This window comes from Acipenser ruthenus, chromosome 21 (genome assembly GCF_902713425.1).
Source record: "Acipenser ruthenus chromosome 21, fAciRut3.2 maternal haplotype, whole genome shotgun sequence".
Classification (NCBI taxonomy): domain Eukaryota; kingdom Metazoa; phylum Chordata; class Actinopteri; order Acipenseriformes; family Acipenseridae; genus Acipenser; species Acipenser ruthenus.
Window position 1 is genome coordinate 31,660,931 of NC_081209.1, and position 20,798 is coordinate 31,681,728.

The 20,798-nt window shown below is 45.4% G+C and overlaps 2 protein-coding genes across 8 annotated transcripts in view; one reads left to right on the forward strand and one right to left on the reverse strand.

Moving 5' to 3' along the window:
- The window catches only part of LOC117427668 (synaptic vesicle glycoprotein 2B-like), a 32,610-nt gene extending 29,857 nt beyond the window's left edge, over positions 1-2,753 (reverse strand). The window contains exon 1 of one of the 2 annotated variants that reach the window (XM_034045855.3): positions 2,563-2,753. The gene's annotated coding sequence lies outside the window, so the exon portion shown is untranslated. The remainder of the gene's footprint in view (positions 1-2,562) is intronic. The other variant, XM_034045854.3, reaches the window with a different exon arrangement.
- A 4,969-nt stretch (positions 2,754-7,722) lies between these two features.
- Positions 7,723-20,798, forward strand: part of LOC117428479 (A-kinase anchor protein 13-like) — a 76,027-nt gene continuing 62,951 nt past the window's right edge. For 3 of the 6 annotated variants that reach the window (XM_058995602.1, XM_058995605.1, XM_058995604.1), the window contains exon 1: positions 7,723-8,027. The gene's annotated coding sequence lies outside the window, so the exon portion shown is untranslated. The remainder of the gene's footprint in view (positions 8,028-20,798) is intronic. The other 3 variants (XM_058995607.1, XM_058995606.1, XM_058995603.1) reach the window with 2 other exon arrangements.

Below are 20,798 nucleotides of genomic sequence, written 5' to 3' on the forward strand. Positions count from 1 at the left end.
GATGTGGTGAAGGGACACTGCAGTAAATCCCCCTGACAGACTGGAGGAACAGCCTTCGTGCCTTATATACATGTACAATACAGAAAACCTTCACACCTTCTATACCTGTACAATACAGAGCCCATCGGAAAACCTTCACACCTGCTATACCTGTGCAATACAGAGCCCATCGGAAAACCTTCATACCTGCTATACCTGTGCAATACAGAGCCCATCGGAAAACCTTCATACCTGCTATACCTGTACAATACAGAGCCCATCGGAAAACCTTCATACCTGCTATACCTGTACAATACAGAGCCCATCAGAAAACCTTCACACCTGCTATACCTGTACAATACAGAGCCCATCGGAAAACCTTCACACCTGCTATACCTGTACAATACAGAGCCCATCGGAAAACCTTCATACCTGCTATACCTGTACAATACAGAGCCCATCAGAAAACCTTCACACCTGCTATACCTGTACAATACAGAGCCCATCGGAAAACCTTCACACCTGCTATACCTGTACAATACAGAGCCCATCAGAAAGCCAGTGTCTTCTATAAATATATAATACAGAGCCCATCAGAAAGCCTGTGTCTTCAATACAGATCTCAACAGGAAGCCCCCATACCTTCTATAAATCTTGAATAAAGAGCTCCAGGATGTGTTCAAGTTTTTCTTATTTTAGTTTTATTCGTTATCATTCTTAATTTCCTAGACAGAAAATCAGTTAACTTGCAGGGGGAGGGTTTCATCATAAAACCACATGATTAGAGGCGCGGAACAGGTTTTAAATTCTGTATATTTTCTACATCAGACATGTGCCACATTTAACTGATTGCTTTCTGCTAATCATGTATTACAGACATTAGCCTTTTGAATGCCTTTTCCCTGTGGGCTAGTTTAATTTGTTTTCCTAAACAAACTCTATTCTCAGGCTCTAGGTAAGAGAACGATACTCCTGTAATAATAATGTACTGTCTGTCCACACAGAAAACACAACATGCAGCCAGGCACGAGGAAAGAGAGGAAACAGAACAAACATTCATTGAACAGTCAATACAGAAGAAGCTGGCAGCCAGGGAGTGCTGGAGCGATTCCCCTCATTGTCCCTCTCTTTGCACAGCTGTGTTGGCTCCAGCTCAGCTGATCCTGTATTGCAGCTCTGTACAAACCCGGCCAGGTGCTGCACAAGCTGGGGGAGACATCTCATAAAAAACACGGCCCGGTATCTCAGATGCTGGAACATACACATGTGAGTCTGACTCTGAAATCCAGAAGCAGAGAGGGGAGGATTGCTTTCACCGTATTAACACTCAGGTACAAATACTGAGTAATATAATAAATGGGCTTTATAAAAGTTCAACGTGGTCAATTTACACCGTCAGTTCAATTCATGACAACGTGATCCCATTGCATCTTCTTAGTGATTGCAGGTGAATTCATGCGCCACATACAGGGAGACGGGTTAAATAAAGTGTAAGGAAAGTGACTCATGGTGGCTTAGACTCTTAATGAGCAGTGAAGAAGGTGTACCTCTTACCTCTTCATGTTCCCAGGATCGTGCCTGCTGTGCCAATACTGTTCAGACTGTTTTTCTAACTCCATGGCAGAGATAAATGATAACCATGTGTCTGTGCTGTAATCTTTCACTATGGCATCAACACACCGTCTCACACCTGATGCACACAAAGCTAGGGCTGAAAAGTGAGAATTCAGAGAATGCTTGACTCCTGTCTAACTCAATCAGATCACAGTGTCTTATAAGGAAAACATCATGGCAGATCTTTTTCCTCACTCCTCGCTTTGTTCTTGTTACTCATTCAGCGTCAGTGTTATATGAAGCTAGTAAAGTAATTACTGCGCACTGTACTCTATGCAACCATCCACTAGCCTTTAATTAGTACAGTACTGCACCAGCACTGCGCTGCTGCATATCGATGAGCCTGGCAGGATTAGCCTCCCCAGCTTCATGTGAATCAGCACAAAGGGGCAGGCATGTTGAAGACACCCTAACTGATAAGATTGTTAAATGAAGTGTACAAACACAGTCTATAATGAGGCCTTTATAATAGCGGTGATAATACTTTGGGATGTTTGTCAGAACATCATTTTATGAACTGAGGCTCCAAACACATGCACTGTTAAACAGTTAAACTGTTTCTTCAAACCAATACGGTGTCATCGGTGTTGTTATCCTAAAACAAATATCCCAACAAGTCTAAGGACAGTGATAGCAGCTCCCAGTTCAGTAAACTCTGATGCATTGATTTACTTATTGATGCATTGGTTTATAACACTACATTAGAGTCACCACCACGATGCAATGTGCATTGTACACTGAGAGCTTTGATGCTTCCTTTCCATGGAATCCAGCTGTTTAGAGGGGACTAGCTGCTCCCCAGCCTCCTTGCCCTATCCTTGGTGGGAACCCTGGCTGTGTACATGTTTAAATGCAAATGGAAGTCAACTCAAAGAATACTGTTACTCCAGAATGTACAAAGCATTCAGTGATGAGGGATTCTCATTCCCTTCCCCTGTATGCAGTAACAGAATGTGCAATCTGCCTTACCTTCGCATGCAGGCTACAGCAACACTTTCCAGGGTCTCCTGCTGGGTGTCAGCAGGGATCCTGTGTTTTTGTGAGAGTTTCTTGAAGCACTGATGCAGTCCGGGCAGACAGTGAATGTTAATGAGACACCGAATGGCTTCTCGGTACAGCGAGGAGCGCTGATTCCATCCATACGTCTTGCTGTCAGTCCTGATCCACCCACGCACTCCCTGAATGTACACAGCTCAGCACGACCGGGGGCTGTCTTCTCTCTGCACCACGCAGCAGCAGCCTCGCATCCTGCTCTCTGCAGGGGCAGGATCAGCTTGCACAGAACAGACAAGGTATCCCTTTTCTAGGGGCTCATGTCCAGGGATGGGACTGTTACTGTATATGCCCAGTTTTACAAACACAGGGCTGCTTTCACAGAACAAGCTGCTCTTGGAATACCTGCCCTTATAAAAGTTTACCACAGTGTTTTCGCGTGGTATTGCTGCAGTTGTATCATGCTTTTACAGGGTTCTACTCTGCATTCACCACAGTTACCCAGGCTTGCCCTGTTTATTAATATGCTTTCTCATACCTCGGTGTTTTATTACACTTTGCTATGCTTTTAATAGGGTAACCTTTTATAAGGATTACTGAAAATAACATTTTATTTTAAATATGTCTACCAAATCATTTTGAAGTCTGCGTGATAAATAGATAGCTCTAGGTAACTTTAGCCAGTGAACATGCTTTTAAGATTAGAAATTCAATTGCTGCTGGTACGCAATGTCCTGACAATGATGACCAATCATCTCGCCTCTGCTGTACTTCCTTTCTGACATCACAAACAGATCTTTGGATTTAATGCTCCTGTTGTGATCCTCAGTACAGTGTGGTTCTGTACAGATCTGACAGTGACACCTGGTGGTCATTAGTGGGTACAGCACTTATAGCACAGTAAGGACTACAGCGGGCCGGCAAAGATTGGATCGTTTTCCACATTTAAAAGAGCCCATCAATAGATACACGTTTTATATATCGATACACAGACACAATCCTGCCTCCCTTCACTGGAAATGTTTTAGTTTGCATTCAGAATTGACAGCTGTGTTTTTGTATTTAATCATATATAATGTAAGACGCTAAGAAGCGTGTAAATCAGGGCTCTGAGCTCAGCGCTCTGACTCTTGCGAGTTCTTATCCTGTGCCATCGTGTTTGATCTGATAAGGTAAAGCTGATAAAAGCATTATGACTGTTTCAGATCCAACGAATGCAAGGCAATGCATTTCAAGTGCTTCTTTATCTTGATATTATCTGTGTTTGCATACCAGTCGTGTTCGCTGAGTCATTCAAACTCAACACACAACTTTGTAAGAGTAAATAGACACTTTTTGCCACTAGAGGGCAGCGCCGTGCAGTTATTTCGCACTCTGTCCAGACACAGTCCAGCCTTACTGGTGCAACTAGAATTAGTATAATTTTAAATATCATTTTAGAAACAATATGTATAATGTCATTTATCTTTTTTTTTTTTTTAGCGCTAGTAAAACACTGCATTTAATGTGAACATGTGTGTGTGTTTCCCTGCATGTTCATTTAACCCGATGTTGCCTGTAAGTGAAGGAGGTTATTACAGTGTTTTGTTATTTAATCTCATGGTTGAAGCATGCGGCTGCACCGTGTGATTTCACATTGGATTGATCTGCATCGCTTTAATGATCGCACTGTATTCTGTCTTGGATTGCACACCCGCTGCACGTGCCCATTAATCACTTGGGCTGCAGACCAATCCACTCCCTCCAGAGTCAAGAGACCCGATTAACAGTGCGGATTGTTTCAGATAGACTGGAATTTCTGATTATGCAGGTTAAAGCATCACAGCAAGGTTTGAAAAGGGCCAGTGATTGCTTCAGCTCCATGTAACCCACAGACCCATGACCCGCCCCCGGCAGGCCCTTGTAACGGAGTGCAGAGCACGGGAGCACTGATACACAGGTCGCCAGGTGTGGCATGCATTCTATTTGTGTTATAAATATTATATATACAGTAAACACAGATAACACAATAGTAGTACATTAGTATATGCTATCAGAGCTGCATTCTCTTTTCTTATTTACTTTGGGTCTTTTGTGTAGCATACGCTCACCCAAGTGCCCCCTTCCCTTCCGAAACAAAAAGAAGAGATGAGAATTCTTCAGACAGTTCAAATTGAAAGTTGCACCGCACACCTTTGCACATATCTGTTAAGCTCTCAGACTGTACGAGCGTGCAGCAGCTCCCTGTTCAGACAATTCTATTCTCTACAGACCTATTTTAAACCCATCTGGGATTATATTAATAGCTCTGTGGTTCAATAGAGCTCCCTGGCATTTGTTTCTGTCAGCAGCAGCCGTTCCTGCCTGTTGCTCTTGGCAGGGGCGCTGGGGCATCGCTGACGTGTCAGTGCTGTTCCTCTCCTCCCGCTGCGATGCCCGGCTGCTCTCATACTCGCTCCAAGACTCCACTTTGTTTTACTTGTTTTTGTCTTTTGCACTTCCTTGAAAAAGGAAACGTACTTATGCTGTGATCCGGTTCAGAGAACAAACAGTTTGGGTTTGGTTTGGTTTTGTCCTCATAATGTCTATAGAGTTGTATGTGTTCAGAATATATCACTGAACTGTATAGAAATGACCTTGGAAACTTCCTTGTGCATTTTTACATGAGGCTTCTCTCTTCCAGTAGCTCTGGCTAGCTGTCGATATCTTTGGCCCATAGTGACGCAGTATCCACTTCAATGGCAGGTATACATGAGTATTAAAGTCACAGCTGCAGAAACAGCAGCCCTGTACCTCTGTGCCGCACAAGCATATATCTTGCAGCTCACAGAGATGCAGCATAGCCCCACCCCATATATATATGAGGAGCTCGGGCTTGGGCTCTCAGCCTCCTCGGTCTTGTATCCACACAAAGCCTGTTATGTACTTCTTTGTAATGTGCTCATTACCCTGTCTATATCCTTTGTCAGGAGGCTGCAGCAGCACTCAGCCACAGACGTGATGTTGAAATTCCCTTCACGTTTCCCCTGAACGCATGAGCCTGGAGCGAGCAGCTGGTTCCGTTACCAGATTACAGAGCCCCCAGCCCAGCATCGCATCCCTCGGGACAGGAAACACATGGTGCCGTTCAAGGAGGACAGACATCCATTTCACGTGGTGTCTCTTAATCAGCTGAGATCAGCAGCCCCGGCCCCTATTGCTCTGACAGCTTCACCTGCCCTCAGCGTTCCTACCCCAGTCAGAGCAGGGAGGAGAAGGGGCTCCACACCGGGTTCTAAATGAGTGTGCTGCTCTCACTTTAATAGAATGACTAGAGTGCAGTCTGTATGACCTAGATCAGTGTTTCTGGGTTTATTATTAACACATAGAGGGAGGGCTGTATAGACAGTGATGCTGAGTGCACAGGGAGGACTCTATAAACAGTGAAGCACTGTGCAGAGAGCACAGGGAGGGCTCTATAGACAGTGATGCACTGTGCTGAGAGCACAGGGAGGGCTCTATAGACAGTGATGCACTGTGCTGAGAGCACAGAGAGGACTCTATAGACAGTGATGCACTGTGCAGAGAGCACAGGGAGGGCTCTATAGACAGTGATGCTGAGAGCACAGAGAGGGCTCTATAGACAGTGATGCACTGTGCAGAGAGCACAGGGAGGGCTCTATAGACAGTGATGCACTGTGCTGAGAGCACAGGGAGGGCTCGGGACAGACAGCTGTGTGCAATCAGCTTGAAGATGACATCACTGAGGAGCACCCAGCCAAAGCATTTGAGCAGCACAGTGACTTCATTTTCATTCAGCTTCTCTGCATGTGGGCAGCTGTGCCAAAGAACTGCGTCTCTACAGCAATGAATACAAAATATATAAAAAGTCCTTCATGAAATGTGTAATACCAGGTTATTCCATTAGCAGTGTGGATATTGGTAGTGCAGTTTAGGTTGTGGTTCACACTGAGTGAGAAAGAGCTTTATTTCTACTGCATATTAGGAATGTAGAAACAACATCCCACATGCAGATGGAATGTGTGTAATATGGTTCTGTTCTTTTTTAACCAGCTTCAGTTAAATGGCAGTGACAGTGCAGTACATTGGTACACATACTGTGCAGTGACATGTAGTTAAAACATAAATCATTGTTTCTCCACTAGAGGTCACTGCTGTACCCATTATACACCAGGTATGCCCTGTTTGTATTCTTCATGCATTTTCATTGCATGCAATCCCAGGACCTTATATGAGGGCATGTGCAATATTACATTCAGAATTAAACACCCCCCCCCCCCCCTCGTTTTCATGTTGCATTGTGAGAGACTCTCCATTCACAAACACACCTGCATACTTTCATCGGTGCTAACGGAGGCTCAGGGTTTTCCCTTTAAAGTAATTACTCATCATGTTCTACTGTAGATGGGCTAGTATCATGCATACCAAATACCCTCTTAAACCAAGTCCTGGAAATATCGCTGGTGATCCTGTGATAATATTATTATCTGTTGCCAGCTCTGAGAGTCGTTAATTAGATCACTGATTGTATGGAATGTATTTTATTTTGAGATTAGGACACCTCTATCCTGACACCAGGTAATAAAGAGCGCCCCTGTCACGACTGGCGAGTGTATACATGCGACCAGAGGAGACAGGGGAAGACAGCGGCTGCAGAGGACCCCGGAAAGGTCTCAATCAGCACCCACAAGAAGAATTCAACGATGCAATGCAGGCAGGGGGAGGCCTGTTCTGAGCAGATCTGTGCACAGGGAGGGAGGGAGCCAGGTAGATTTTCACCAAGGTTCATAGGTCACTCTAACTCCTTCCCAGCCTGCAGGACTGCACTGGCCCTGAAGCAATGCTCTCCACATCAAACCACAGCTGGTGTGAGCCCTCCCTCCCCCAGCAGCCCTTCAAGGGGATCACACCTGCAGCGTACAAGAGCTCAGCAGAGCTGCATTCAGACCCCTTCTGCTTTCCTTTATGATGTCTCAATGAACCATGCAGGACCAGCCGACTAAATCTTATAACACAGCTCCCCCAGGCCAAGAATGAAACCCAGTGCTCTGTTGCGCCAATAAGATACGCGCTGACGCTAACAGATAGCTAAGATAACCAATGAGGAACTCCATGTAAACGCAGAGGAGCTCTACGCGTCCACCCCGCAGACACCAAGCTCCGCCCACCCAGGCATGCTCCGTAGAGTGCGTCCCAGAAGAATAGAAGTTGCTGTAGATTGCAACAAGTGGACGTTATCCCTTTAAAACGAGAAACTGGGTCAGCATTTCGAGCCTGAATCCTCGAATAAACAATTGAATGTAAGGATTGATTTTGAATTTAAGGAGTGTTTTTCGGGAACAGAAGTATTTTTTGAATTACAGATGTCGGCTTGTGCTTTTCTAACTTGTAATAGAACACAGACTGCGGCGATGGTACTTACAACTTAAAGAGACAACCACGTAGAGATCCGGAGTTTTCAGGTTAGTGGTCTTTTTAGTTTATTTATACTCGGGGGGCAAAAACTGTAATGCCAGGATGATTCACATGTAATCGAGTGAGTCCCATTAAAACAATGGGAGGACACGGCTTCAAGCGGACGGCTACGGGTACGGGTACGGGTACAACGCAAAACAATTGGCGTGTACCGTATGGTTTGGTTACTTTTCTATTACAGTCGTTAAGTTTGTGTTTTGTTTTAAAGAGAAGTTGTACCGATAATAATTGTTGCAATCGAGAAGACAGGCGGTTGCCCCATTCTGTGAATGTGAACATTAGGATCAAGCCTTATACTTTAACATTGAAAAAGTACATGTTTAGGTATAAATTACGTAATTTCGTTGTATTTTTAAGCAATCCAAAACTGGTTTTTAATGTTGATTTAAATACTTATTTTCTGTATATATATATATATATATATATATATATATATATATATATGTATATATATATATATATATATGTATATGTGTGTATATATGTATGTATATACATATCGAAACGTTGGGCAGCTGGCTCTTTGAGCTAATATATATATATATATATATATATATATATATATATATATATATATATATATATATAAATAAACTGTAAATCTAAGCTTGTGCACTTTAAGTCATTTGGAACTTGCTTAAAAGGGAAGTAGTCTTGTTATATGTAAAAGAGGCTAGGCTTGATACTGAATATTAATGATTAAAAACACATGCTCGCCGCCCCAAGATACAGACCGCAGTACTGAGTTATTGACGCACGTGTCTTAACGTTGTATATGTAGATTTTCTTGAGATGTTTTTACAGTTATTAACTTTTTGTCATTGTTGAGAGATTGACAGGCGATTGAAACCGAGATGCACTTGGCGTTGGATGAAATGAAGCCTTTATGAGCAGTCCCTGCAGCCATATTGAATGGCAGGCTAGTTCTGTTTATATCCGCACTGTAAGGTCCTTGGTTTGACCGTGAGAGCATTCCAGCAATACTTCAGAGCTCCCCCCAATTGAGAGAGCCCATAATAAACTACGTATATTTGCAAACTCTTTGAGAGCGTTTCCAACACAGATTTAGGTTGAAAGCAAGTGGAAACCCCTTTTTATTGTATATAATTGAACCTGGATATCGCACAGTCTCTCTAATCCCTCCCGTAATGTACACAGTGTGCTGCATAATGATTGTTGTATGCAGGCTGCTCGCCCCCAGTTTGGGTATCTGGAGTCCGGCCAGGTGGTTCCAGTTGTTCGGAAGCAGGACACTGTTTGTAACGCTTTGTTTCTACTGGGCTCAGTCCCATCAATTCTTATGGTAACCCGATGTTACTTCTAACAATGTGAGGAAAACAGGATTTCATTCTGCAGGGTCAGGCGATTAAACACGAGTCGGAATTGTTGCGAAGTTTCCCAGAAAGTGTTCACTTGTCTAAGTCTAGACACAGTGCTGCACATTATTACAATGTGACGCACAGTGATACAGCTGTAACCACCCAGCTCCGCGCTCCTATAGAATCACTGACTACACGAAACAACACACAGACCACCAGAACTAACGGGTTAGAGCTTCACTTCGTCTTTTCTTTTTCTATTTGTTTTTGTTTCTCAAATTGAAGTGGGGTTGTTTTTGTGCAGAAGAACCAAAAATGAACCATTTCTCCCGTGTGGTTCTGGACATGCAGGCTGACGTCGCACAGCACGCTCGCTTTGCAGTGACAGCATAGAATCATTGTTACTGGAAGATGGCTTTTAATACATTTATGATCTTTTCCCAGCGGGCCTGGCTTGCAAGGTCAAGCGGGAATCTGAAGCTCCAGCTTTAGAAATGCTGCTGGTCTGCAGGCTGGCTCCAGACCTGCACTAGTGCTGACTGAATGGTCTTTAGTGTTCTGTGCACCTCTATATACTGCATACAAGTCACGTTCCATTGATACCTATTAGCAGTAAGGTCACTTGGAATTTCCCTCAGTGGAGCTCTGGCACTCAGAATGGCAATGACAAAGCTTTCCAAACGTTTCAGCCACACCAGAAGCTCCAGAAGCCCGTTCAACACATTCATATTGGCTTGTCTGGTTTTGATTTTCATTTGATGCCTTATGATGATATGTTTATCAGTGTTGGATGGCTACCTCTAAAAAGCAGAGTGCATTTTCTCTTGGACTCTTTGTATTTCGGACCCAAATCTCTTTGTTTGCTCTCTGACACAGTGGAGAGTCAGAGAAATACACCTTGATCAGAGGCAGCCACTGAACCCTTTGAAACGCACACAATATGCAGTCTGAATGCGCGTTCATATCTCTCTCTCTCTCTCTATCTATCTATCTATCTATCTCTCTCTGTATCTATCGCTCTCTCTCTGTATCTCTCTCTGTATCTATCTCTCTATCTGTATCTCTCTCTCGCTCTCTCTCTCTCTCTGTATCTCTCTCTGTATCTATCTCTCTATCTCTCTATCTATGCAGGCTGCTTTAGTTGTACTGCCAGCACTTCAGTTGGCTGGTTGAGTTTTAAGAGTGGGAGTGGAATAGGTTTCTCTCTCTCTCTCTGTATCTCTGTATCTCTCTCCGTATCTCTGGTTGAGTTTTAAGAGTGGGAGTGCAATAGGTTTTGACATGAAAGATAAAGGGCCAGCTTGGCTTCCTTGTTTGGAGTTTTGTGAAGCGTCTCTATCGGGAAAATACTAAGAAGAAAAAGTGGCTGCCAAAAAAGAAATCAAAATAAAATAAAATTCCAACTGAAATGGCTTCTAGAGTCCCCATGAAGTACAGTGTTAAAAGCAAAGTGCTGTGCAGCACAAACAGCCTCTACGTAATACTAAATGGGACGGCTGCTCACCCGCTTTCATAGAAACAATGGTTAAAGTCTACGCTGTGTCGTGGTTAATTGCTCCTCCTGTCTAAAGAGGAACTGAAGTGTTTCATTTTTACATTGCATACATTACATCACCCTGAACATGAAGCTCAGTTTGGTAATGTGTTATTCATTCATGTTTTATTTGAGTACCGTACAGTTAAGACATTTTTAGAACTGAATGCAATTGGTGAGAATCAGTGTCCACTAGAAGACCTGAAGTAAATCAAGTTTGATTTGAGAACGTGTTAGATGCTGGTGGGTGTGTCTCTGTGTGTGCTGTCTGTCTCTGTGTGTGGCTCTGTCTGTGGGTGTGGGTGTGGGTGTGTCTCTGTGTGTGTGTGTGTGTGTGTGTGTGTGTGTGTGTGTGTGTGTGTGTGTGTGTGTGTGTTGCACTAGTTCATCATAGTGTATCTACAGTACTTTAGCGCCCAGGAACCCTCATAGGAATCCTTGGGGTGTAGTATTCCTACGCCTGGCAATACCGGGCTTTGCACATTTTTTTTTTCTTTCTTTTCCTCAGAATAGATCTCGGCACTACAAGATACATTTGGGGATTTATTAGAGTTATAATTCTGTCATGAGGCATGCTTGTATATCCGGTAGAACTGTACCTCGAATGTATTTATCCTCTTATAGATCAGTGACAGCATCTTTTTTTCACATTTACAAAGTGTTCCATGTGATTTGACAAACCCTTAGATTGTGCTCCCAGGGATGCTTTGTTTTTGTTCACACAAACTCATTTCTAGCTGGTAGGACGGCTCAGAGACATGAAGTTAGGAACAACTATGCAGTGGGTCTGCCAAGCACTGGCATGGCATTTAGTGTAGTGACGGGGGTGAGTGTCACGTTGCCTTGAACAACTGGTGTAATCCCTGCCGGGAAGCTGATCAATCGAATGCCAGCCTCCTCCCCAAGGCCAGGAGGGTGAGGGTTAGGGTTCGAAATGTGTTGATTTTACTCCCAGGTAATAGGACCCTAGCTGACCCCTTCTAGTTCAAAGGGCAGACCGCAGCTCTGAGTTTACGTACTGTGAGTGCAGATTGTTGTCTGTCTTCATTAAGGATCATCCATACATCGTATAGATGGTGTTACTTGCATTGTGACTCACAATCCGATGTATTCACAAGGACACCCATTTCCTCCACCCGTAAAGATGGAAGTGATTTCCTTGTAATGGAGGAATGCAACGCATGCTCTTGTTAATGGATGCAATTGCAATTAGCTGGAGAGGAAGAACACATTCCTTGTGATGCATCGCTCCGCAGAGAAAGTTACAGTGGGGTGAGGAATGTGGATCTGAACAGGACTGGGCATATGGGCAAGAGGAATGTGTATATATGATTAGTGTTAAAATTGCATGTGATTTTTGAAGTTGCTACTTAACCTGCATACCGATGCGTGATCATTGGCTGTATCGCATCAATGCCAGGGTCTGCTATATATTGTAAAGGGCAGCAGTGTGGAGTAGTGGTTAGGGCTCTGGACTCTTGACCGGAGGGTCGTGGGTTCAATCCCAGGTGGGGGACACTGCTGCTGTACCCTTGAGCAAGATTGCTCCAGTAAAAACCCAACTGTATAAATGGGTAATTGTATGTAAAAATAATGTGATATCTTGTAAGTCACCCTGGATAAGGGTGTCGGCTAAGAAATTAATAATAAAAAGGCATTTCAATTGTGGAGGATCAGTACACCACAGAAGAAGTTTGATTTTATAAAGTGAGGTCAGTGTTGTAATGCATTACCAGTAACCACAGAGAGAACTAAACTAGTCCCTTAACACTGTGTTCCTGTTCTCATTTCTCCTCGTGATGTCAGGACTTTATCTTGTGTTTATATGCATCGGAATTCAACACACAGGGCCCATCGATGCAGGATTGGAAATCATTGACCAGGTGACTAATTAGGGAGAGATTTCTTTGGGAAAAGGACCACAGCCTTGTACTGTTTCATACACTGAGCCATGTGTGTGTGTGTGTGTGTGCTTTTTTTTAGGTCTGTGTTGAAGTAAAGAACGTTCAAAGCCTTAGGACTTCTTATTAGGAGGATGGTCTCTGTCTAGTAGAGGTCCCAGTCTTGTTTTCAATTCACAGTGTTGTTTTACATCCTGTTGGTGCAGGAGCATAAGGTAATGCTAGACCCCTCCCCCCCCAGGACGCACAGGCCATCAGTGTCTCAATCAAAGCCTTCTCATCCCTGCTAATGGGCTCCAGTTTCTCTGCTTGCAGATCAATCACAATGAACATCTGCAGTTTTACAGTAACCATGTCTGGCCAGCTTCCTGTGCGCAGTGCTGTTGGATGCTCTCTCCCTGCTTCTATGTTGATGATCATTGTTGGCGTGTTACGTTTTATATTGGCTGGTTTCCCCTTCTCCAGGTGCGTCCGTCTCCATAACCCGACCCTCCCCACGGCTGCATCGGCTCTCGTTGGCTGATGCTGTTTTCACTGCTGCCACCCTGTGTATTCCCCCTTCATGCTGGAGTATACGTGCTCTCTGGAACCTTCTTTGGATCTTTTTAAAATGGACTTTAATACCTCATTGTGTTTCTTATGGATTCAGCTTTTCAGACTCCGCAGTTCTTGGCTGCTTTCTGTGCTTTAAGCCCAACGTTGTTCCCTTTTCAGGGGATAAACAAACAGGTACCTGGCAAACGAAGAGGCCCCTAGCGAGCCCGGAATCACTGCACCCTGGTGCCGTCCCAAATAGGACGTCTTACCCGAGGTGTGTTTTCAGATCTCAATCCGTTTGCATGTATGGGAGCCTTCACGGCTGGATGTGTAAGTGCTCCTCTTGTGTGCTCGGTTGTTTTGAAGTGGTCTGTGCTCTGCACAGGCGGAAGACTTCTCTGCAGTGTGAACTAAAAGCACATTGTGTGTGGTGCACTGGGATGGGAAGCCATGCACATTCATACTGTCTCTTGCACATTAGGTGCTGATGTTATTGACCCACATTTCTGTATGTTTTAAGTGGTTGTGCCTGCACTCTCTTGTCACTAAAGGTTTGCGTGAAAGCCAGACACCCTGTTCAGTGCAGGGAAAGGGATAAAGTTTGCAGTGCACTGAACAGTGAGGGTGAGGCCCGGTCTTGGCCTGTGTGCCTGGCCTACTGCCATACAGAACCAGCTGCTGGCCCAGTTTGAATCCAGAGAGCTCCAGTAACGCGTTGAGTATCCTGCGTTTCGTAAACCTCCTAGAGCGTGGCCAATCAGATTGTGAGTTCAGGGACTGACTGTCACTCTCACAGCCACTTGGTTTCAGATGCCGGTATTCTTTATACTGTAGTCTGCACTAAAACTGTGTGTGGTTTCAGAGCAGCAGCAGGCGTTGATGGAAAGGTCAAAGTGTTTGAAACTCTGTTCCGACAGAGGTTTGAATCTTTCACTTCACCGGTTAGATTGACCAGAATCGTTCTCTTTGGACCCTCCGATATAAAAGAGACGTCAAGTCATCTTTTCCTGGCAAAATGATTTTGCATTGAATACAACAAGCTCCTTCTACTAAACGGCAACATGGAGGAGTAACGCGCACAGCATTCAAATTGCTTTTCAAACCTGAATCCCTGGTGCTGTGAGTCTCTTGGGTGGGAACAATGCATGACAGGCACTCCGCCTTGGCTTGGTAATTGTGCATAGCCAGTCAGTGACTGTGTCTAACAGTAATTGCTTGATTTTTATCTTCTAATGTGCTTGGAAACAGGGAGTTCCTGCAGTGGCAGGGGTAGTGCTGCCGTATACTCCCTTCGAAACAGAGATCATTCTGAAAAGGGTGACTAAATCTACTATATTATTCTCGTACACAGTTCTCTCTTCCTCCTGCCCTGCACCACGTCCTCTCCATAGTCACCTATTTCTCACTGTTCCCAACTAAAATGGTATATCTTTACAATATTTTTCTCAACAAGCTGAACTTCTCAATGTGTTGTTGGCTGTGCATCCTCTGATGCTCCAGCACAGAGATGAAAACTGGCTGGCTCTGTGGCTGTGGAATCTGTGCAGTTTTTCAGACTGGCTGGCTCGATGGCTTGCTGGCTTTTATGGATTGGCTCATGTGTTTGGTTTATTCACAGTTCTTCTCCAAACCATGCACCTGGAATCTACTCTTGTGGGTAAATGATTGTACCCCTTGTTGGTAATGGGCTGTTTACTAACTGCTTGCTATGTCGCATGTGCTGCTTTTACCAGCGTTTGGCTGTTTTTGTGTGCCTGTGTGTTTGGTTGAATATAAGAGGATCCATGTAGCTGGTATTTAAATGGGTACTGTATTCATTCATCAAGGACCATGTGGCAGTGTTTAGAACTAATTAGTGAATCTAATTGTACAGAGCACAGTGGTGAGTGGGGAGGGGTGAGGATTGTTGGTAGAAGGTAAATCATTTATCAGTGACCTGGGAGCTGTGCTGGTAATCAAGCCTCTGGTTATATTTCAACCTTTAACTAGCCCACACTGCATGCTAGAACGCACTGCCTTCCTCCTCATCTCAGCGATCAGTTAGTCAGTGCCCCACCTCCGAGTGCTGTGCTGTGGCTTTATGGAGTTTTGTTGCGAATTCCTGGGGTGAATCTGTAGCTTGTTCCATGTGTGTGCGCTGCCCTCTGAGCTAAACGAACGAAGCAGTTCTCGTGGGATTGTGAGGAAGGCTGGTGTCCGTATCTGTCTGGACTGTATCATGATAGCTGCTTGTTTTAGGATTGATCTCGTTTTAAGTGTCAGCTCTTCTTTGTTTCATGATATTGGCCATCACATTTCCAATGGGTAACACAATCAAACAGCCTTCCAGCTCTGCAGGCCATGGGGGATGTGGTGCCTGTTTGTTAGCTGTGTGTGGGGCATGTCTCTGAAATGACTCTCCTGTTGATGCACTGAAGATCTCTCCATGGCGATATTCCTGTGCTGCGGTTTGTTTGGTTGCTATGGAGACGGTGCTTTTTGAAAGCTGAGGGCCGCTGCGGTGATAGGTTGTGCACCAGGATGTGAAGCAGCTGAAACAATCAGCTAACTACAGATATGCCTGGAAAGAGCAGAGTGAGGAGGGGGATTAATGCAGGCTCCCAGGTTTACTCTGTCACTCGCACACACACAGGTATGCCTGGAAAGAGCAGAGTGAGGAGGGGGATTAATGCAGGCTCCCAGGTTTACTCTGTCACTCGCACACACACAGGTATGCCTGGAAAGAGCAGAGTGAGGAGGGGGATTAATGCAGGCTCCCAGGTTTACTCTGTCACTCGCACACACACAGGTATGCCTGGAAAGAGCAGAGTGAGGAGGGGGATTAATGCAGGCTCCCAGGTTTACTCTGTCACTCGCACACACACAGGTATGCCTGGAAAGAGCAGAGTGAGGAGGGGGATTAATGCAGGCTCCCAGGTTTACTCTGGGAGTAGAGAAAAACAAGACTCACTCCCTCACTCACTCACTCACTCACACAAATACACACTCTCACACTCACACTCGCACTCGCACACACACAGATATCCCTGGAAAGAGCAGAGTGAGGAGGGGGATTAATGCAGGCTCCTAGGTTTACTCTGGGAGTAGAGAAAAACAAGACTCACTCCCTCACTCACTCACACAAATACACACTCTCACACTCACACTCGCACACACACAGATATGCCTGGAAAGAGCAGAGTGAGGAGGGGGATTAATGCAGGCTCCCAGGTTTACTCTGGGAGTAGAGAAAAACAAGACTCACTCCCTCACTCACTCACACAAATACACACTCTCACACTCACACTCGCACTCGCACACACACAGATATCCCTGGAAAGAGCAGAGTGAGGAGGGGGATTAATGCAGGCTCCCAGGTTTACTCTGGGAGTAGAGAAAAACAAGACTCACTCCCTCACTCACTCACTCACACAAATACACACTCTCACACTCACACTCGCACTCGCACACACACAGGTATGCCTGGAAAGAGCAGAGTGAGGAGGGGGATTAATGCAGGCTCCCAGGTTTACTCTGTCACTCGCACACTCACTCTGTCTCTCAGTCTCTGTCTGCCTCTCTCTCACACTCTCTCTCTCACACTCTCTCTCTCACACTCACTCACTCATTCAGTCACCCAGAACCGTGTTGGGTTGTGTAAAGCTGAAGCATGTACTGTACATAACTTGCACAGCTTTTCCACAATGTGAATGGATTACATTGTAGAGATCCGCCCTGCAGAAGTCTTCCTACAGTAGAATCAGCTGGCCTGTCTGAAACAGACTCTGCACTGTGAGCAATTCCTCTCTCGCATGGGATTTCTCACTGCTGAGTGCTACAGCACAGACATCAGAATCTTCTTTTTGAATGTGTGTGCAAGAAGTCTCTCAGCTCAACAGCCTGCTGAGTCCGGGGGTTCAGGAAGAATTTGTCCAAGAATGCACAGTGCGGACAGTACATGCAGGGTGTTAGTCCAGTCTGCTCTGAATGCACAGTGCGGACAGTACATGCACAGTGTTAGTCCAGTCTGCTCTGAATGCACAGTGCGGACAGTACATGCACAGTGTTAGTCCAGTCTGCTCTGAATGCACAGTGCGGACAGTACATGCACAGTGTTAGTCCAGTCTGCTCTGAATGCACAGTGCGGACAGTACATGCACAGTGTTAGTCCAGTCTGCTCTGAATGCACAGTGCGGACAGTACATGCACAGTGTTAGTCCAGTCTGCTCTGAATGCACAGTGCGGACAGTACATGCACAGTGTTAGTCCAGTCTGCTCTGAATGCACAGTGCGGACAGTACATGCACAGTGTTAGTCCAGTCTGCTCTGAATGCACAGTGCGGACAGTACATGCACAGTGTTAGTCCAGTCTGCTCTGAATGCACAGTGCGGACAGTACATGCACAGTGTTAGTCCAGTCTGCTCTGAATGCACAGTGCGGACAGTACATGCACAGTGTTAGTCCAGCTCTGAATGCAGAGAGCACATGACTGGTACAGTAAATATTTGGCATGTTTCTCACAGCTCTTGAACCACTGGAGAACGCCCAGGACAATGCTATTTAACATTTTAACTTTATTGCCAATTCTGCATTCCTGTCTATAGCAGTATATTCAAATGTTGCTTAGTTAGTGGACTGGACGTCTGTTGTTGGTTTCTAGTTCTAAAGGTATTCAATTCCTTCCAGTATTTCTGTTATTTGTTGTAAACATGTACTGAAAAAAGAATCCTGGTACAAGCAGGCAGCAGGGGGTGTTTAAAAAACACAAGAGCCTGTGATTCGAATCTGCCGATGACTTCACGTCCTGTGATTCGAATCTGCCGATGACCTCACGTCCTGTGATTCGAATCTGCCGATGACCTCACGTCCTGTGCTGATTTTCTTCTTTCTTTTTTTAAAAAGGGGGGGAAGGTGCCAGGCATCAAACTCCGTCCCGTTCCAACCTTATTTAACAGAGGTTGTTTTTTCATGTGGTGTGTCTTTAGTGAAGCCTGTGCCAGCCCCAGTGCAGTGCAGTCCGCTCACCACTCCCTCATGTGCTGTGACTGGTGTTGGCTGTATCTGTATGGCTTGCATGCCTTCACATACACAGCTTGTTTTCCTGCAGTCCTGTTCGCTTGCTGTTGTTTTATGACTGCCTCTGGCTGGTGTTCACATTACTCTCCACCGCATCGGGCTCTGTGTGCAGCCAGCAGTGCAGTGCCCACAGAGGTCTTGTGATATCACCCACAGCTACAGTACAGTACCTCCAGCTCAGATGTAGTGGTGGGAGTGCACTGCCAACACGTGGGTTGTGGAGATTTACATCCGAACTTGCGGCGGTTGTCAGCTTAACAGTGACCACACTGCGGAGCCCTTGGATCAAGCATGGGCCCTTCTCGAGGGTGACAATTAGGGGCAACAGCCAGACCAACATCAACCGCTGATGTTGGTGAGAGAGAGAAAAAAAAAACATTACAGGGACTTTAAACCACCTTTCAAAAATATTTTGCACACTATTGAAAATGCTGCAGTTTAAAAGCCATAGAAAGATCCCCTGTGGCTCCGTCTCCTCTTGTAATGAACTCTGGCACTGTTCACTGCACTCTCTTCTTGATTGAGAGACGAGCGAGCCTTCTCATGTGCTGGTTGCAGAGGAATTGTACAAGGCTGAGTCCACCAGAACTCGCTTCACATTGTGGTTTACAAACCCTTACCCTTCCATCCACCCAGTGGAGGTTACAGCTACTGGACAGGAGCCAATTGCAGTGCTTGGGGGTAAGAGCCGAGAGCCTGCACACCCAGTTTTGTAGCATTCTCAGAAGTTTACAGAGTCCTGAAATTGTTTTCACTGCGACACCCAGGCCCTCTGTGCAGCCTTGCTATTGAGTGATTGAGTTCCAGTGCCTGGCTGGGCCCCTGCTGTTCTCTGTATAGAGGAGCTCTGATTGCAATCAGCGGGTCAGTGTGTCCCTGCTGTTCTCTGTAGAGAGGAGCTCTGATTGCACTCAGCGGGTCAGTGTGTCCCTGCTGTTCTCTGCAGAGAGGAGCTCTGATTGCACTCAGTGGGTCAGTGTGTACCAGCCATGTGCTGGGCTGTGAGTTACAGTACTTGAATGGGGACTGCACCCTGTGGAAAGAACAAGGAGATTGTACTAGGAATCGAAGGCTTTGTCAGGTTTATGGGTTTTTCAGTCAACCAAATATGCAGGTCGTTTAGAGTTTCAGCTCTACTGCAGAGACGGCCAAGAGCTGTAAACAACCAACCGACCAAAAGGAGAGCAGAGAAAAGAGTTTGGACATGTGCCGAAGACTGCATGGCGCTGCTGTCGCAGTGTGCTCGTTCCATTCATAATTCCACACGGTGTGTGTGCTGTGCTGTGTCGGTAATAGGAGGCACAGTATAGACAGGCAGTCTGGCTGTGGAGGAGTCCGCATGCTGCCCCAGTCCCAGCCCTCTTAGCAGGAATTCTCAGAAATGACTAAATTATCATAAAAAACATTCCATGTAAGGCTTTCCCCTCAATTGTGTCATCACTGAAAACCACTGTACCAGAACCAGGACCCCAGCATATTCTATTTCGAGTTTCCCTAAGTGTGTACATTAACTAGCACGTTCCATTGTGCTCTTTCCTCTGCTGCTGCAGCAATGCGATAACACAAACCTGCACACTTCCTGTTTGTTCACAGTCAGGCCTGTCGGTTAACCAGTGACGGACTCTTTGCATGAAGAGCTGAAACATACTGAAATAGCACTGAAGATAAATAGAAAGATTTATAGCAACACATGGCCACAGAGAGCACAGTTGTTTTTAATAACCCTGGTAGTTTAGCATTCAACCCTACTGGCTCTTCACATGGAGAGCTGGTGCTTTGACCGGTGGTGGGCACACTAGTGTCTTCCATCCTCTTCTCCAGCATCATGGCCTGATTATCACAGCCCCTTCCACGTGCCTTGTCCAGACTCCTCACATGGCATGAGCTGTGAGAGCTGTTACTGGAGCCGCAGGGAGCTGCTCGCCGCAGCCTCTGGACAAAGGGCTGTCTGTGGGATGCAACTTCATTACGTGCAGGGAAACTCTCTGCTGGCAATTACAGGGTCAGGGCAAAAGACTAGAAACCCATCTACAGTAGGGGGTGCAGTACATGCCCCCCATGGACAGCAAGGATGGCACTGATGACATATGATGCAAATTCATAAGAATCAGACACTCTGCACGCTTTGCATCAGTGAGTGCAGATTTTATAGATGAACACTTTATGTCCAAGATGATTTGCATAGATACCGTCACATACTCAGTCATACAATTTTAGGTGCAATGTATGATATGGATTTGTTTTACTGTTATTAAACATTGGAAGAGAGGGGGTTTTATTCAGACCCAGGACCCCGGGCAGCTCGTCATCCTGTTGAGCTTAAGATGACCAGGTTGCTGCTTCATTTTAAATGTGCTGGTCATTGTTTTTGTTCTGTCCCTGGTCCTGCCTTCTGTGTATCTGGTTTCAAT